General features: G+C 43.9%; 1 protein-coding gene across 1 annotated transcript in view; it reads left to right on the top strand.

Annotated features, from left to right (window-relative positions):
* WNT10A (Wnt family member 10A) overlaps positions 1-16,347 on the top strand; it is a 67,203-nt gene that overhangs the window by 47,594 nt on the left and 3,262 nt on the right. The window lies entirely within an intron of this gene.

The raw sequence follows: 16,347 nt of genomic DNA, 5'->3' as shown, positions 1-16,347 counted from the left end.
ACAAAATAATGGACCAAAAGTAAAACAAAACAGCAACTACTAATTTTTTTTGACAAAAGACATCAAGCACTCAGTCTGCCAAACTAAACACTAGTTGAAACAGATTGCTGTGCGATCCATGCTAAAGCATGTTAAAAGCATTTTTGCACTTTCAGAGGGGAAGGTGCAGAGTTGCCAACTCTGACTTAGGAAATTCCTGGAGAGTTGAGCTGCTGCCTGGGAAGACTGGAGTTTGGGGAGGGGAAGTGTGATTCCACAGAGTGCGCTCTCCAAAGCTGCTCTTTCCTCCAGGGGAATTGATTTCTGTAACCTGTAATCCAACTGAACTCCATGTCCTCCCTGGAGGTTGGCAACCACAGGGAAGGGTGTTGCAGCGCTTCAGGGCCATCATTGCAAAGGCCCTGCTTCTCTCACAGCCCCCAGTTTACGTTTCTTGCATAGTAAGAATATGAAGCAGAGAATGATTGAAAGAGCCATCCATTTGGCCATGCAAAAGATTGCAGTGTGAGGCACAGGACTGATTACTTGTTGCAATTAGCAATCATAAAGGGAATGTATGGAGTATGTATATTATAGCAATCAGGCTTATTATCAGTATACATCAATACATGTTAGCATTTCTGTAATCATGACGCTGTCCTTTGTTGAAGGAGGCTTCCCTAATTTTTTCCCTTTTCTAAACAAAAGACTTTCTAAACCAGTCTAGAAAATGTTCTATACACCTGATAATTTAGATCATGTTCTTCGTATATTTCTGAACCTATATAAGAACAGCCATCACTGAAAGAAGGCTTGAGAGTGATCTGCAGAGACATGAAGGCCTCATTTCAGGGTGGTTTGGAGCCAATTCTCCTTGGTTGCCATGGTCAAGATACAGAGAACTCAAAACTGTAATGCAAAAGATTTGGATTGGGCATTAGGCAGAGCTGTCTTATTCAAAGACTGGTATAGCACTGTGACCGATGGCAGTGGGGTGTGATGGAATATCCACCAAGGGAAAGGTGTTAAGGGATGGTTGGGCAAGCATTTGCCTTGATTTGAAGCAGCGGGGTTAACTGGAGAATCTCTTAAGACTGCTGTCAGCCATATCATCAAAGGAACCATCAGTAGAAAAGAAGGCAAAACATACCTTATCAAAAACAGCTTTAGGTGCAGTTCCTGCACTTGGTACAAAGTGAGCCCAACTGTGTTTGTTCTGTGACTGCTCCATTGAAGGGCAGAAACAGGTACTGGAAGAATCTCCACAGTTGGTTTCTAGGTCAGACCCAGCACCCTCAGGCCTGTCTGGGAGTCAGTAGGGAGACAGTGAATTGGTGTTCTGCAGGTTAGAGGACAAGATTGCTTAATAAGTCAGATATTTTCTGAGTAATTTAAGGGACATTCTGTTCTAATTATAATGCAGTGTGCACTAGACATCCTTAAGGGAACTATGTGTGTGAAACTGAATAGTATTTAATATCACTAATTAAACAATATGGGTACATAATTACAGATCAACCAGCTCGTTATATTAAATGAACATTTATCCCTTCTTCCAGTTCATTTTGCTGTCTCTTTGACCTCTCAGTTGGGCTTCTAAAAAAAGGAAGTATCTGAAAAGTAGAGCCTGAAACTTGAGGATCATGAGAGTCTGCAGTGATCTTGAGTTCTTGGTGACCGCAATATCTCATAGCTTTCTACTTGACAACATTCATTGTACAGTATCTGTTTTAAGTGCTGGTTGCTTGAGGTGGCCAAAATATTTGTGTGATTAACTGAAATTAGTTTTAGATGAACTGTTATACCGATGTAGATGGCAAAGCTCAGTGCTTGTGGGAATATCATGTAGACATGTAAGATCTGAGGCACAAATATCACTTGTCCTACTTAAGTAACCTCAGTGTAACAGCACATTTCCTACCATTTTGGGGTCAGAATGCAGAGTTTGCCAGCATTCTTTCCCATTCCTGCAACACCTTCTGACCCTCAGAAGGCTCATCCCTTGGGCTGTAAGGAATGCGAAGGAACAGCTGTGTGTATTAGGGGTGGAGCGAGGAAGGCTAAGTAGACGAAATCACTCCTCCTTCCATTTCCATAAGCACTACTCCACTGCAGAAAAGGGTCCTTTTTAGCCCCTTGTTCCCTCCATACTCTAGCCCACTACCCTGCATGGCTGTTAATTCACATGGATGCGGCAACTCCAGGAATGATCTTTTCAGGGACTGGAAGGGGCTGCAGGAATGTGTGTGTGTGGGGGGGGGAGGGAAGGGAATGTGTGCCTTCTATGCACATCAGACAGAAGGGAGACAAGGGGGCTATCTTTTGTTGGACCACTCTCTGTTGTTAAAGAGTTCACAAATGTCAAGGAATGAAGGCTGTCAGGTAAATACCACAAGAGGTCTCTTCTGCCAAGGGACCAGGTGTCATTGGTGCACTCTGATGAGAAAACCTAGATCTTAAAGATACACTCCTTGAGGCGAACTGTGTTTGCTACATCTCAGCTATGTAGCATGTATACTATCCCCAAGTTTGTTGTAGAGCTTCTCTCTGGAACCTTCACAGTAGCTTTGCTCTACAGGTGCCCTCTTCAACAGTGGAGCCAGCAGGTGAGGTGATAAGAAAGGGGGCAAATCCTTGCTGGGCAGAGGAGCCAAAAAGACAAGAGAAACAGTGGATCGCTCAACTGACATCCAGCATGAAGTGCCAATGTGACCATGTGTGGCTGAATGCAGTTCACCTGGGAGAGGTCTAAGAGAGCTCCTGCCTTCCCTGATAGGCTTTTCTAGATAGACTCATTTCTGATCTTCTCTCTGTTTAGCTGATTAGGCTGATGGAGCTGTTATTACAAATGCAGCTTAGCACATCAAGCGATGGATAAAAATGTTGTTGTCATGATCCAGGAAGCCAACATCTGTGCTTAAAATCAACAGGTCTATGCAAGCAAAGCAGAGGCCTTTTGTTTACTGTTCTGCTTTTGCTGTATTAGCACCAGCAGAATGGTAGATTCTGTACAGAGACCATAACAGTGACATGATAGGGATGCCAGTCCCCTGGTGGGACCTAGGGATCTCCTGGAATTAAGGCTTATCTCCAGATTAAAGAGATCAATCCCCCTGGAGAAAATGACTGTTTTGGAGGGTGGACTCCATAGCATTATACTCTAGATATTTCTCAACACAGAGCTCGCAACACTACATGATATCTTCCCTGAGAACGTATAGTATACATAAAGTGATAAATGAGGAGTGTAGGGAGAAGCCATGGTTTGGCAAGGAAAAAAGGGATAGAGGAAGCAACTCTGAATGTGAAATTTGTAGCAGATTTGAAAATTATTCCAAGTGAAGACCTGTATTGTGGCAATCCTCTTGGCAGCCTGTGAATGGTTATGTCAGACAGGGCCTTCTAAGTTTAGAAGAGAATATGGATGTGAAAGCTGGAATATGACATTTTGGGGCATGGCCAAATGACATTGCTTTGGGTATCGATGGTTGTGTGTCTTTCTGCATTCCCCCCAGGACCGTTTATGCACTGAGAACTACACTGCCCCAGTTCCCATGCAGGAGCACAAATCGGGGGGGGGGGGGGGATGAGGTGCACCAGTCCAAATGCTCCCCCATGTGGGTGCAGGAAGAGGTGGGGAAACCTGCCACGACTAAAACTCCAGCCTGCAGCCCGGCATGAAACCTCCAGTGTGTAAACAGTCCAGGTGTGCTTTATGACAGAATCATTCATTGTACTTGTACTACTTAGCTGAAAGTGTTGAAACCTGACTTGAATTTGCCCTTAAAGGAATGGAGTTTGCTTGCTTCTTACTTCCCCAGCACCATAATGATTACCACAACACTCTGTTCCTGGGGGACAGGGGATGCTGCAAGGCCATTATGGCCAACAGGGTGTATTATACATTTCGGAAAATCCGCAAAAAGACTGCCAAAAATGACATCTTATTTTTAAATTCTTAACGTGGCACCATTTTTGCAGCATAAAACCCATCGTGTTATTTTCGTCTTTGCACTGCAAACGCTGGTCAAAGTTCCGACAGTGGCTTTTTCTTAGGAAGAAAGGGGCTTTGCCTTAACTCCAGGTGGCTCCCTGGTAGACAGTTTAGAGTGATTTTTTCCAGAAATCTATCCTTCGTAGCTTCATTTCCTCAGACCCAGGCTCTCTGTCTTAAAGATACTGGCTACAAGTGACATGCTAATTGCAGACAACATTAGTTGAAATGTGAAGGACATTGCCTAGTAATGGAATTCCCTCCTCAAACTCTCATCCCCTTACTATAGAAACTTTTTGAGGTGCATAATTGCTGGGGGGGGGACCCAAAGCAGTATCACAGCTCATGCATAAATAGAATTGTTTTAAAAATGTTTTTTTTTAAAGGATGATTTAAAACGGTTGGCAAACTAACTGCATTGAAAACTGATACATGCATAATCGGCCCAGGTCAATGGCGTGGAGAGAACTTCCTCTTCTGAGTCCCTCTGTCTTCATCCAGGTGGCCTGAGGAGTTTTCTCCTGGTTTGGTCAAGTTATATCACTGCCCACCAGGTTCAGGGAAGGACCTTTCATGGGAAAGGAGGGACCCTTTTCAGGCCTGCTTTGGCCTCCCAGCTTGCTGCCAAGATCCCATGAAACAATATGAGGATAGCTTATAGTGGGAAAGAAGACTTAGCAGCAGAAATTGCCCCCCCCTTCTGTTAGTCTGGATTCATCCCAAGGTGTTTTACTGAATGTGCAGTTCTTTGATGTCCTTAGTAAGTATTCAAACTGCTTTCATGCAGTATTCTATGTTGCACCATTATCTCAAGGTCACAGGAGTGCATTAGGTCGAAGAACAACCTGAAGTATTTGGTGATATAAGTATTGCACTAGTTTCAGCTTTTGTTCTGGATCTTCCAGACAGTTTTGTAATAAATTGTTCCTCGTTAAGCAGAGGAGTGTCTCAGATAGTTTCTCCAGTTCCCACAGCACAATACATAGCTGAGGATGCATTCCCCTCTCATGTGAACTCTGCCGGGCCATGTTATGTTAGTCATGTTAGTCTTAAGGCTGGGATGTGCCTCAAGGCAGAGCTCCAGCCCTTGAGAGGATGGCCCTCTCACAGAGGCCATACTTTATGGGGCCATAATGGCAGTACATAACTGCCAGATTGGAGATGAAAGGGAAACCAGAACCACCCATCAGATGTACAACAAAGGCTTCCTGGGAATGAGGGTGACAATAAAGCATTCTGGGTATATCAGTGACTAAAGGGCAGCTGGTAGCTCAGGTGGCTGAGCTCAGATTCCAGATACCAAGTCACAGATGCTTTGGCCTCAATTAGAAGAGGTGGCTGAATTTTGTCCAGGACTGAGAAGTTATACAAAAACCTGGCTACCTTCCCTTCCCCTACATAATAATAAAAATTATTCACATCAATGGGAGAGATAAAGACACAAAGGAAATAGCAAAATTTTCAATTTTGAGGGCCTTGCATGGTTGATATAGAGGATCTAATCCCTGACAATGAGGACTAATACGGGTCAAGACTCTCCCCTATAAACAAGTCTGACCTCCTTGCTCCTTGACAAGGAAGCAGCAGCCCTTTACTGTCAGCTTAATACAACAAAGTCAGATGCTCGCCATTGCTGAGTATCTGTGCAGCGGCAGATTGGTCTTCTAATCCACTAAGGTTGGTACAAGAAACAACACTTTTGAAAGACAGGAAGATAGATTTAGGTAGAAGATTAGGATAAGCTAAACAAGCTGCTTGGGCAGTTGCAGGGTCTCCTTCTTTTCGAAAAAGGGTGTACAGCCATCCCTGGGGATGTCTACATACTGGAGGCAGTGGGGGAGATGTGGGAAAGCCATTATATGTAGTGCTTAAAATGTCTGGTGAAAGCTAGCCTACCCGAAGAAGTCGTGGCTTATCGATGAAGGCTACCCTGATCTCATCAGATTTCAGAAACTAAACAGGGTTGACCCTGGCAAGTATTTGGATGGGAGACCTCCAAGGAATATCAGGGTCATGATGTGGAGACAGACAATGGTAAAGTCAGGTATGACTTGACAGCTGTTTCCACCACACGAAACTGAGGAGATCTAGGTTCAAGTTTGTGTTCTGCCCTGAAGCTCACTGGATGACCTTGGGCCAATTGCTGTTTTTTCCACTTAATACACCTCAAAATTTCTTGCGATGATAGAAATGGAGGAAAGACAATATACACTGACTAGTGTGATAGAAAATCATGGACCCTGGAGGTTAAACAATTCAAAAATTAAAATAAAATGCAACTATTTATTGTTTAGTGGGGGGGGGGTCATCAAGCTCCGGTCTGTGGCCCAGTACCGGGCCGCGAAGGCTACGGCACCGGGCCGCCAGTAGTCGCGCCTGCCTCCCCCCCTTCACAGCGAGAAGCTCGCCAGGCCTGGCTAGCTTCTCGCTGTGAGAGGGAAGGGAAGAGGCAGGCGTGGCTGCTGACACGCTGGCAGCGCAAACACGCATGTGTGCCCTGCATGCACGTTTGCGCCCCATGCACAGTTGCCCTGCATGCACGTTTGCGCCCCCTGGTGGAGAAAACACGCATGGGCAGTAACTGCACATGCACGTTTGCGCGCAGCTGCCGCACCTGTGTGCAGCACCCTGGCTGTCAGCTCTCCCCTCACCCCCAGAGGTGGTCCCTGACCTCAGAAAGGTTGGGGACTGCTGGTCTAGTGCACTTAAATAGCATTAAAAACTACAAACAAGAATAATTAAAAACACAAATCCACATTTACAGCAGCCTATGAAATCTTGGACATCCAATTCCCAAGAATAACATTAATGGTTACACATGTAGACCAGAGGGTCTTTTTCATTGGTCAAGTAAATAATATACACACAAAAACTCTTTCAACGTCCAATATATATTATAATAAGGGCCAGGGTTTATTATTTTGGCTGCACACATGAGGATAAACGTTGAGAATTTTACCTCAACCCAGGACAGAATGGTGGTTCTTAGCCACTATGGTTTCTAACTGTGAGCTACATTTTCTCTGAGAATTGACATATGTTTTTTTTATTTCATTACATTTATAGGCCGTCATTCTTGGACAGCCAGCTTCTAGCTGCTGACAACAAATTGTTTGGGGTTTCACTATTGATCTCTTGCCTGGACTTTATTATATTAGTAACCATTAATATAATATTTAACCATGATGTCATGAAAAGAATGATATTTTTATTTGTAATTTTTAATCCTATTAATGTGCACTGGACAAAAAAAAATTTATTTTATTATAATTTTCAATTTGCTCAAGCTTTGGGTTCCTAGTTTGATCTTCCAGATTTTGTTCCCTTTTGATCTTTTCGTAGAAAATCATGGATACCCAGGAGTTCATAGATGTGGCTGTCAGTAATGGGCAAAAATTAATTTTTGGTAACCAACAGGCAAAGCCTCCATTATACTCTACTACAGGAGCAGCTTTAAAAAAGCTTATTCAGGCTCCATAAGGGCACTGGTGTGTTTTCTTCTGTAAGGCAAGTAGCAATTAGGGGGGAGTGACCTGAGGTACTTAAAACAGTGCATGGGAAGGTGTTAAAACTACTTAATCTCCACCAAGTAGCCCTCCAACTCCTATCTGCTGTTTTTGAAAGTGGGTGATCTATTCACAGACCCTCACCTTCATATCTATCCAACCTCCTCCCCCTGACATATGTATATTGTGCTCTGGGCTCCTGCCCTATAAGGTCTTTTGACCTGGAAGTGGGAACAGAAGGAAGGCAGTTGCTGGAGCAAAAATCAAGAAAGTCTCACCTGCCTGGTTATTAGAAACAATTGTTGGCTGTCAAGCCCAGTCAATATTTATGAACCCCAGTAGATCCATTTCAGCCTGGACTGTTATGTACATATTTAAACTGTGCATTCTTCCACAATTGTGCCCCAAAGAGGCTTCCAGCATCCTTCTTCTCTCCTCCATGTATCCCCACAACTTATGCTGAGAGAGTGTAGAGGGCCCAAAGTTACCCAGCAAGCTTCCATGGCAGGCTAGGGATTTGAACCTGAGTCTGCCAGAGCCTAGTCTGACACGCTAACACCACACTGGCATGGCAAACAGATATCTCCTTTCAAGCTAGGACCCCTCCCTTTCAAGGAGATAGCTGTCCAGCACAATTGATAGTGGAAAGATGCTCCCATGAAAGACAAGGAATTGTTTAGTGACCTGCTGGGGAAGTGGGGAACATATGCCCCTTTAATGAAATAATAGTTGCCTTGGATTTGAATAAAGTACACTCAACTTGATATGGTTTCATTAGAAATTTTCAGGGTGGAAACAGTTGCAATCATTAAACTACTGGGGGACACTCAGGCACGAAGGTTTATGCCACCCCCACAAATGCACACACACCCCCTAGTGTTAGTTCTGCAGCAAAAATAAATGGATAAAGCAGAGTCGATTTTTGCTTCCACAGGGTTCATATCAGTGTATGGGGGCATAAAGCTTTCCCTTGAGAATTGCTGCTCCAGTTGCAGCCCCTTCTCCATTAAAGTTATAAAAAAAGGAGTTGTGAGATCCAGTCATGAACTTCCCATATCAAATCCATTTTGGTCGTTTAGAGTTAATCCCACAGACACAGTGGGAGAGTTGCCTCCCCCTTTAAGTATTTATTTGTTGGTAGCATTCATACATTTATAATCTCCAATTAAAAAATGCTCAAAGTATGTTAATTATTAACATTTATGCCTTAGATGAATTTCTCACTTTCTCACGCACACTCTCTCACAAAACCCTTCCTTCTCCCTCCCAGAACAGATACTTTCTGTGGGGTCAAAAGGACTGCTTAGGGGGTGCCAAAACTGAGCTCCAGAGCCCTTCAGTTCCACTTAAGAAGACCTCCATTCAAGTTTCTACTGTGAAGTCTTTACTGGAACATGATCTGAGAGCTTCACTCACAAAAGCCATGCCTTGCCGATCGAATCCTGGTAGATACCTTGCCAAAGCAAAGACTCTTAATTTCACCCGCTACAGCTACAATCCTATATATACACACTTATTTGGAAGTAAGTTCCATTGAAGTCAGTGGGATTTTCTTCCAATAAACATGCATTGGATTGCGCGGCACAGCTGTTCTTTGAGATTAGGTGTCCTTTGAACAATTGTACTTTAAAGCATAGTGTAATGGGCTGAAGACAGACGGTGAGGGGGAGGAGGGGGAGAGACATGCCCTGCCTTGTTGCTGTGTGTGACCTTTGCGAGCCTCCACGCAGAGCGGTGTGTGTTTGTTGCCAGGCTTCCATCATAGGGCTCAGACTCCTCTGTGGGTGAATGTCTGCCCAGCCACCCACCCTTACAGAAGCTCCTGTCTGGGGGGCTATGCCTTTGCCCCAGCACCCTTCTCAGACAGGCAGCCCCCTTGGAGCACACAGGAAATGGTTTCCAAACCACTCAGTGGGTTGCAAAGGGGATAATGGCTCCAGCCTATTAGTGCTCTGTAATTTGGTGCTAATTTTCCTTATTACAGTGTTCCTGCATGTCAGGGGGTGCTTGCTTGCAGCCTGTGTGGGGTGTGTGTGGAGAGAATCTACAGAAGCAGCTGGGCCAACAGTGGGTGAAGAGGTGGCTTCGTCCAGGTCTGCCAGCTGGTACCATGTGCCTGGCCCCTCTGAAGGACAGAGGAGCTCAGCAAAGGGAATCCCAGCTACAGCTGTGCTAGGTCAGCGGATGCGTCTGTGGAGGCCTATGTAGCAATAGCAGTGGGACAACAGGCATACATAGCTGTCAAGGCAAATATCCTTTAAGAATGCAGTTGTTTCACAGAATCATTCCAAAAGCCCATCTTACCTTCAGAAATGGCCAGCCATCACTCATACTAATCAGAGGCATACCACCTCTAGAGGTTTCATTTTTGGCTGATAGGTGGTAGCACTGATTTCTTAGATTGTTGGTATAGGTGATTGAATGTATTGTGCCGCTGGAAGTACACATGTTGAGTCTGTATTTGTTTACATAGCAGAGATATGCCTTTCATCTCTTCAATGGAAGGGCTTACTTAAAAACAAACAAAAACAAACAACAACAAAAAACAAAACAAAGGCAAGAAATTCAGAAAACCTGTAATATATATTTGTCATAACATTATATTGATGAAATGATATTCTAGTCCTAATTTAAAAATTCAAAGCCTCCTTTTGTGGTGGTGGGGAGTGGAAGGAAATTGCATTGCAAATATTAAGTCTGCGGGTTTGGTAAACACAGACTCCAATTCTTCTCTTTATTTAGCAACTCCAACATCAAACTCCAAACACCGAACCGAGGAAACAAGCATACTCAGGCACTTTTTAACTCTTCAGACAGCCTGCCAAAAACCACTGATTGGTTCTAAGTGGGGCAGTCTGACTGGACCTTGGATTGGTTAGCTCACAGGCTAGCAGAAGCCTTCATTTGCATTTGCTGTGAAATGTGCACAGATTAACAGCAGGGACAATCTCATGGAAAATGGCTGCCACATAAGTGGAGAAAACCTGGATTTTTGCACCTACACAGCATCCATCCAAGATTTACTGTGATGTTTCCCCAAAACTTGGGAACAAAGCAAGCTTGGGAAAAATTGGAGAAAAGCAGGGAAACTCCAAGAGAGCACCACGGTGCTATAGGGAAGTGGGGGCAGAGGTGGGCCTGCTTCCTAACAGCAGTGAAGCTGAGGCTCATGTAGCCCATGTGGAATACTTCACTACAGTGAGGGTGAGACAAACAGTGGCGTATCATGAGTGATTGGTAAGCCCATCAACCAAGTGGCTCTTGGAGAAAGGCTGCCATTCTCAACTTTTTTACTGTTGAGAAAACCCTTATACATCCTTCAGGCTTCGAGAACCCCCAGGTGTGGCAGGATCATACTGAATATGGTCTAGAAGTATCACTATGTACACACCCAGCCAGGACCCCTCCCTTTCTCAGGCCCATCATTGGCCATTTTGAGAGCAGGGTGGGTGGGTCAACAAAGCCATATATGGTCATATCACCTGATAAATGTTTAACACAGAGATATTTAACACACAGACAGACACACCTCCACACTTTCTTATTTTCATCCTTATTATTCTTATCCCTAGCCTGGCTGGGGAAGTTATAATATACATAATAGAACAGTGAATTTCTGTTAATATTATGAACAATCAAAAATATCTATTTGTTTGTTTGTTTGTTTGTTTGTTTGTTTGATTTCTATACGGCCTTTCCATATGGCTCAGGGTGGTTTACATACAACATCATAGGGGGATACATGGAATGAGTCAACATAAAACATAGTCAATATACAACAATAACAATCCAACAGTGGTTCTAAACAACACAACTTCAGTGATCCCAACAATAGCAACATAACACAAACAAGAAATTAACATTTCCCAACATCTATAGTTGTTTGTATTGATACATAAAGGTAAAGGTATCCCCTGTGCAAGCACCGAGTCATGTCTGACCCTTGGGGTGACGCCCTCTAGCGTTTTCATGGCAGACTCAATACGGGGTGGTTTGCCAGTGCCTTCCCCAGTCATTACCGTTTTACCCCCCAGCAGGAAGCTGGGTACTCATTTTACCGACCTCGGAAGGATGGAAGGCTGAGTCAACCTTGAGCCGGCTGCTGGGATCGAACTCCCAGCCTCATGGGCAAAGCTTTCAGACGGCTGCCTTACCACTCTGCGCCACAAGAGGCTCATTGATACATATTAGTGGTTATAAATGTAAAATAGTGAATGCCTTTTTTAATTAAGCAATACAAGCAAACAATACTGTAGCTTAAGCATGTGACAGTAATTTGTGTTTTGTGGTTTTGAATAAATCTTGTTTTAGGCTTAGTTAAAACATATATGAAGTCAGAGAGTATTCATTAAAACTATCCCCCTCTGATAATTAGAAGTGATTTAATTACATTTTAAATACTGTTCCGAGTAATTCGTTTTTATATTATTGTACTGGTGGGATGTCTGTTTTTTTCTAAGAGCATTGTTGCTACTGCACTCTTCATGTTATAGGAAAAACCTCAATATTTTAAAAAGATACAGCAGTATAATCAATACCAGTGATCCCAGTGCTTCTCATTCAGCACCAGTGAGAAAGCAGCACCCTATTTTGCTCTTGGTTTTGTCCTAAAGTTACAAGGATAAACAGAGAAAATTCGTATGATTTATTTACTAAAGATTATTGTGACATGGAAGAGCCTCTTGTGGCGCAGAGTGGTAAGGCAGCAGACATGCAGTCTGAAAGCTCTGCCCATGAGGCTGGGAGTTCGATCCCAGCAGCCGGCTCAAGGTTGACTCAGCCTTCCATCCTTCCAAGGTCGGTAAAATGAGTACCCAGCTTGCTGGGGGGTAAACGGTAATGACTGGGGAAGGCACTGGCAAACCACCCCGTATTGAGTCTGCCATGAAAACGCTAGAGGGCGTCACTCCAAGGGTCAGACATGACTTGGTGCTTTCACCTTTACCTTTACCTTATTGTGACATGGAGATTTTGTGAAGTAGAGCCCACTATCAGATGTAAGAAATATGTCCCATATTTGTATGTCCCCTATTTACATATGTTAGTAAATATCAAATTACAATGTTAGACAACATGGCTTTAGAAAGAAATCCTGAGAAGTGCAGGCTGTGCAATCTGAATAGATGATACTGTGGGAATCGGGATGCCAGTCCTCAGGTAGGACCTGGGGACCCCCTGGTTTGACAGCTCATTTCCTTACTAAAGATATCAGTTCCCCTGGAGAAAATGGCTGCTTTGGAGGGTGGGCTCCATAGTATTTTGCTCCACTGAGGTCCCTTCCTGCCCCAAAGCCCACCCACTCCCAGCTCTACCCCCAAAGTCTCTGTGTACATGGGGACCATCAGGGGGACCATCAGGGGGGACCATCAGGGGCAAAGGAAGCAAAGTCCTTATTAGATCAGATAGGAGGACATTTTTGACAGATCAGCTTGGCTGGAAAGTGGGGAAGAAAGCTGCCCATACTTCTTTTATTATGAAAGCTTATCTAGATTGGTAAGCTATGTAAATACTAAGGCTTATAAACAAATGAATGGTGGGAAGAAAATAAAGATAATTTTTTTCAGCCTCAGTGCTGCCGTTCATTTATAGCCAATTTGATTGGCAGTAGGTTCAGAACAGCCAAAAGGAAGTACTATGTTACATGCTGAGTAATTAATTTGTGGAATAAACTATTATAAGAGGTAGAATGTCCACTGATTCAGCAAAAAGATTCATCTGGTCGGCAGCTATGATGGCTAAACAGAGTCTTCTTTTTCAGAGGCCATATATGTCTGGACGTCAGTTGTTGGGGGTAACTCTGAGGAGGGTATCTTGCATCCCCCGTTGGTAAAATCCTAGAAGCATCTGACTGGCCAGTATGGGAAATAGGACAGACCTTAGGTCTAATCCTGCAAGGCTCTTATTTAATGCTTAGGAGAGTTATAGTATGTGTAGCTAACTACATACATGCATGCATGTATATGTATATGAAGAAGAAGAAAAGTGAGTTCTTATATGCTGCTTTTCTCGTCCCGAAGGAGGCTCAAAGCGGCTTACAGTCACCTTCCCTTTCCTCTCCCCACAACAGACACCCTGTAAGGTAGGTGAGGCTGAGAGAGCCCCAATATCACTGTTTGGTCAGAACAGTTTTATCAGTGCCATGGCGAGCCCAAGGTTACCCAGCTGGTTGTATGTGGTGGAACGGAGAATCAAACCTGGCTCGCCAGATTAGAAGTCCGTGCTCCTAACCACTACACCAAACTGGCTGTTATCTATATGTGTGTGTATACACGCATGTATGTATGTATGTATGTATGTATGTATGTATGTATGTATGTATGTATGTATGTATGTATGTATGTATGTATGTATATGTGTATGTGTATATGTCTCTCTGCATCTTTAAGTCTGCTACTGAATTAATTATTAAAGTCTACAGGAAGAAAGGAGACGGCAATTTTCCAGTGCTGAAGGGAAGGCATTCTGTGCATGTCCAGAAGCATTTTTCCTCCAGGATTCAGCCTGTGTTTAAAACAAACTCTTGGGCTAAGTCCTTGTGAGATCTTGGCACAAACCGAGTAAGAAGATATGAAGGTTGAATGTGATAGAAGCTGAGTATAGCAGGGTAGCCATGCTAGTATGTTCTGGCAACCCCCCAAAGTAATCTTGTGCTGCAATTAAAAAAAACACCACCATAACCCTTTAAGCACACATTGTTGTGAGCTTACTTTTCTGGGTTCTGGGTGAGTAGAGATATTTTAAAATATTTTTTCAGCTGAGTACCCTTTGAGAGAGATGCATGTCTCACTTTGTTCATTGAGGCTTATTCCCAGGTACCGTAATTTGTGTCTCATCTGTATTTCATTTATTATAGTGCAATTCAGTGTTTTGGCTTGGTCTTTTGGCAGGGAATCTTTCTGATTTCCCTTGTTTATTTATTTTTTGTGTGTACTGTATCCTATTGCAATCTGCATAGCATGAATCAGTTTCCTTTGCAGATTCTTACCTAATGAACAATTATTATTATGTTATCATAATTTCAGGAAGCCAAGGGATTTGTTTGTTGGTATTTGGTTTGAATGCGGGTCAAATGGGGGATTTAGATTTAACCGTTGTGCAGAGGCCCATGGTGGCTCTTGGCTACTCTGTTCTCCATTGGTGAGCGGGCAAGCAAGATAAGCAGTGAGCATTTGTCTACAGATGCTTGTTGGCCTTGGAGCAAATATAGATTCTGTGTTGGACATATGTGAAATGAAGAAGGGCAGTTTGGCTATTGCGTCCTTGATAGGAGGCAGTGGTTTAGTGCAAGAGCACAAGCTTTGCATGCGGAAGGTCCTAGGTTCAATCTCTGGCATCTCAAGTTACAAGTAGGCAGGTTCTCTGCTAGCAAGAGTTACAAAACACCTCCCTGACATGTTGGGAAAGAGCAGTGACAGCAGACAGGACTGAGTTAGAGGAACCTGTGGTCTGATTAGCTAAGGCAGCTTCATTTATAAATTAACATATCTGTAAGTTCAACAAAGGGTACAAGGAGCCCAGCTGTACTTAGGTTAATAATAGACAGAATAAAGATCCTATATGCATATGCAGGTTTATTGATTGATGATTACACTTATACTCCCCTTATACCCACCCTCATTCCACCCCTATAGGGACTCGAAGCAGTTTATGTTGTTTCACTCTCCTCCATTTTATGTAGTCATCACAAAAACCCAGTAGGTTCGGCTGAGTGTCTGTGACTGGCATAAGGTCATCTGGATAAGTTCCATGACAGCATGAAGATTTTTTTTTTTTTAAGAGTGAAGATTCAGCTCCCAGACTGAAAGTCTAACTATTGCACTATCCTGGCTTTCTGTAGTTAGTAGTTTGGAGTTTGGTTTGCTAGAGTGAAATGTGGCACAGGCCATTCAACTTGTTGTTTCTTAAGACAAGGTCCGCCAAGCACTGATGCACATACGATTGCCCCAAGTCACTCACTGATGTTAACACTTCTTTGATTGCAGACAAAGCAGGAACAAAATACCCTGAGTGCAGCCCAAATAGAATGCACCCGACTCCGTTCAGTGCTGATTTCCTTTGCCCCCATGCAACCGGGATGGATAAGAGACTGGGACTTGTCCAGGGCCATCGGGTGGGTTTACATGGCTGGGCAGAGGATTACAGCTCGGCTTCTGGAGTCCAATCTTACCGCTCTTTTCTGTTGATTCAGTGACGGGCGCAGATAACATTGACTCTTTCTTCTGGACAGCAGCACTTAACTTCTAACAACTTCAGGGCAGACAGAAATTAGCAGCTGCAGCAGCATGTCATGCAGCCATTTAAAGCACAGAGACAATGTGGGATTCTGTATTGCTCTGCTCTGGCCAAAAGATTGTAGCTATGCCCCTCAGAATCATGTCTGGGCTAAGTGGTATCAATTTACTTAGTTAGTCCTGACTCTCCCCCACCCGTTAGGAAGATGGGATTTCCCAGGCCTGAGGCAGTTACCTCTCTCCCCGTCGGAACATGCCTGTCTGACGGTTGGGGTGGTACAGTGTGCTCCACCACTGCTCCATTGCTGCCCCCAGGGACCCAGGATAACTAACAGGCAGGTGGGCAAAAGCCTGATCCCTCCAGATCTTAGTAAGAGGAGGCTTGGGTTGGGCTGATGTTCCCAGGGGGTGTGTGTGGGGGGTGGGTGGGCTACATTCATGCAGTCAATGTCTTGCTCTCCTCAGCATTGAAGGTAGCTGTGTGTTTACTCTAGCAAGCAATGCCATGTGTGAGCTGAGCATGTGTACTTTTGTAAGAGACAAAAGTTTGGAGAAAAAGCACAGCCACCCCCCCAGCCACCCTCCCCCAAGTTTTGTTGGATCAGCTTTTTCTTGAGCAGAAGCTACTTTGCTTGGG

Source organism: Paroedura picta, chromosome 2 (genome assembly GCF_049243985.1).
Source record: "Paroedura picta isolate Pp20150507F chromosome 2, Ppicta_v3.0, whole genome shotgun sequence".
Lineage (NCBI taxonomy): Eukaryota > Metazoa > Chordata > Lepidosauria > Squamata > Gekkonidae > Paroedura > Paroedura picta.
This window is presented reverse-complemented; position numbering and strand designations above follow the sequence as displayed.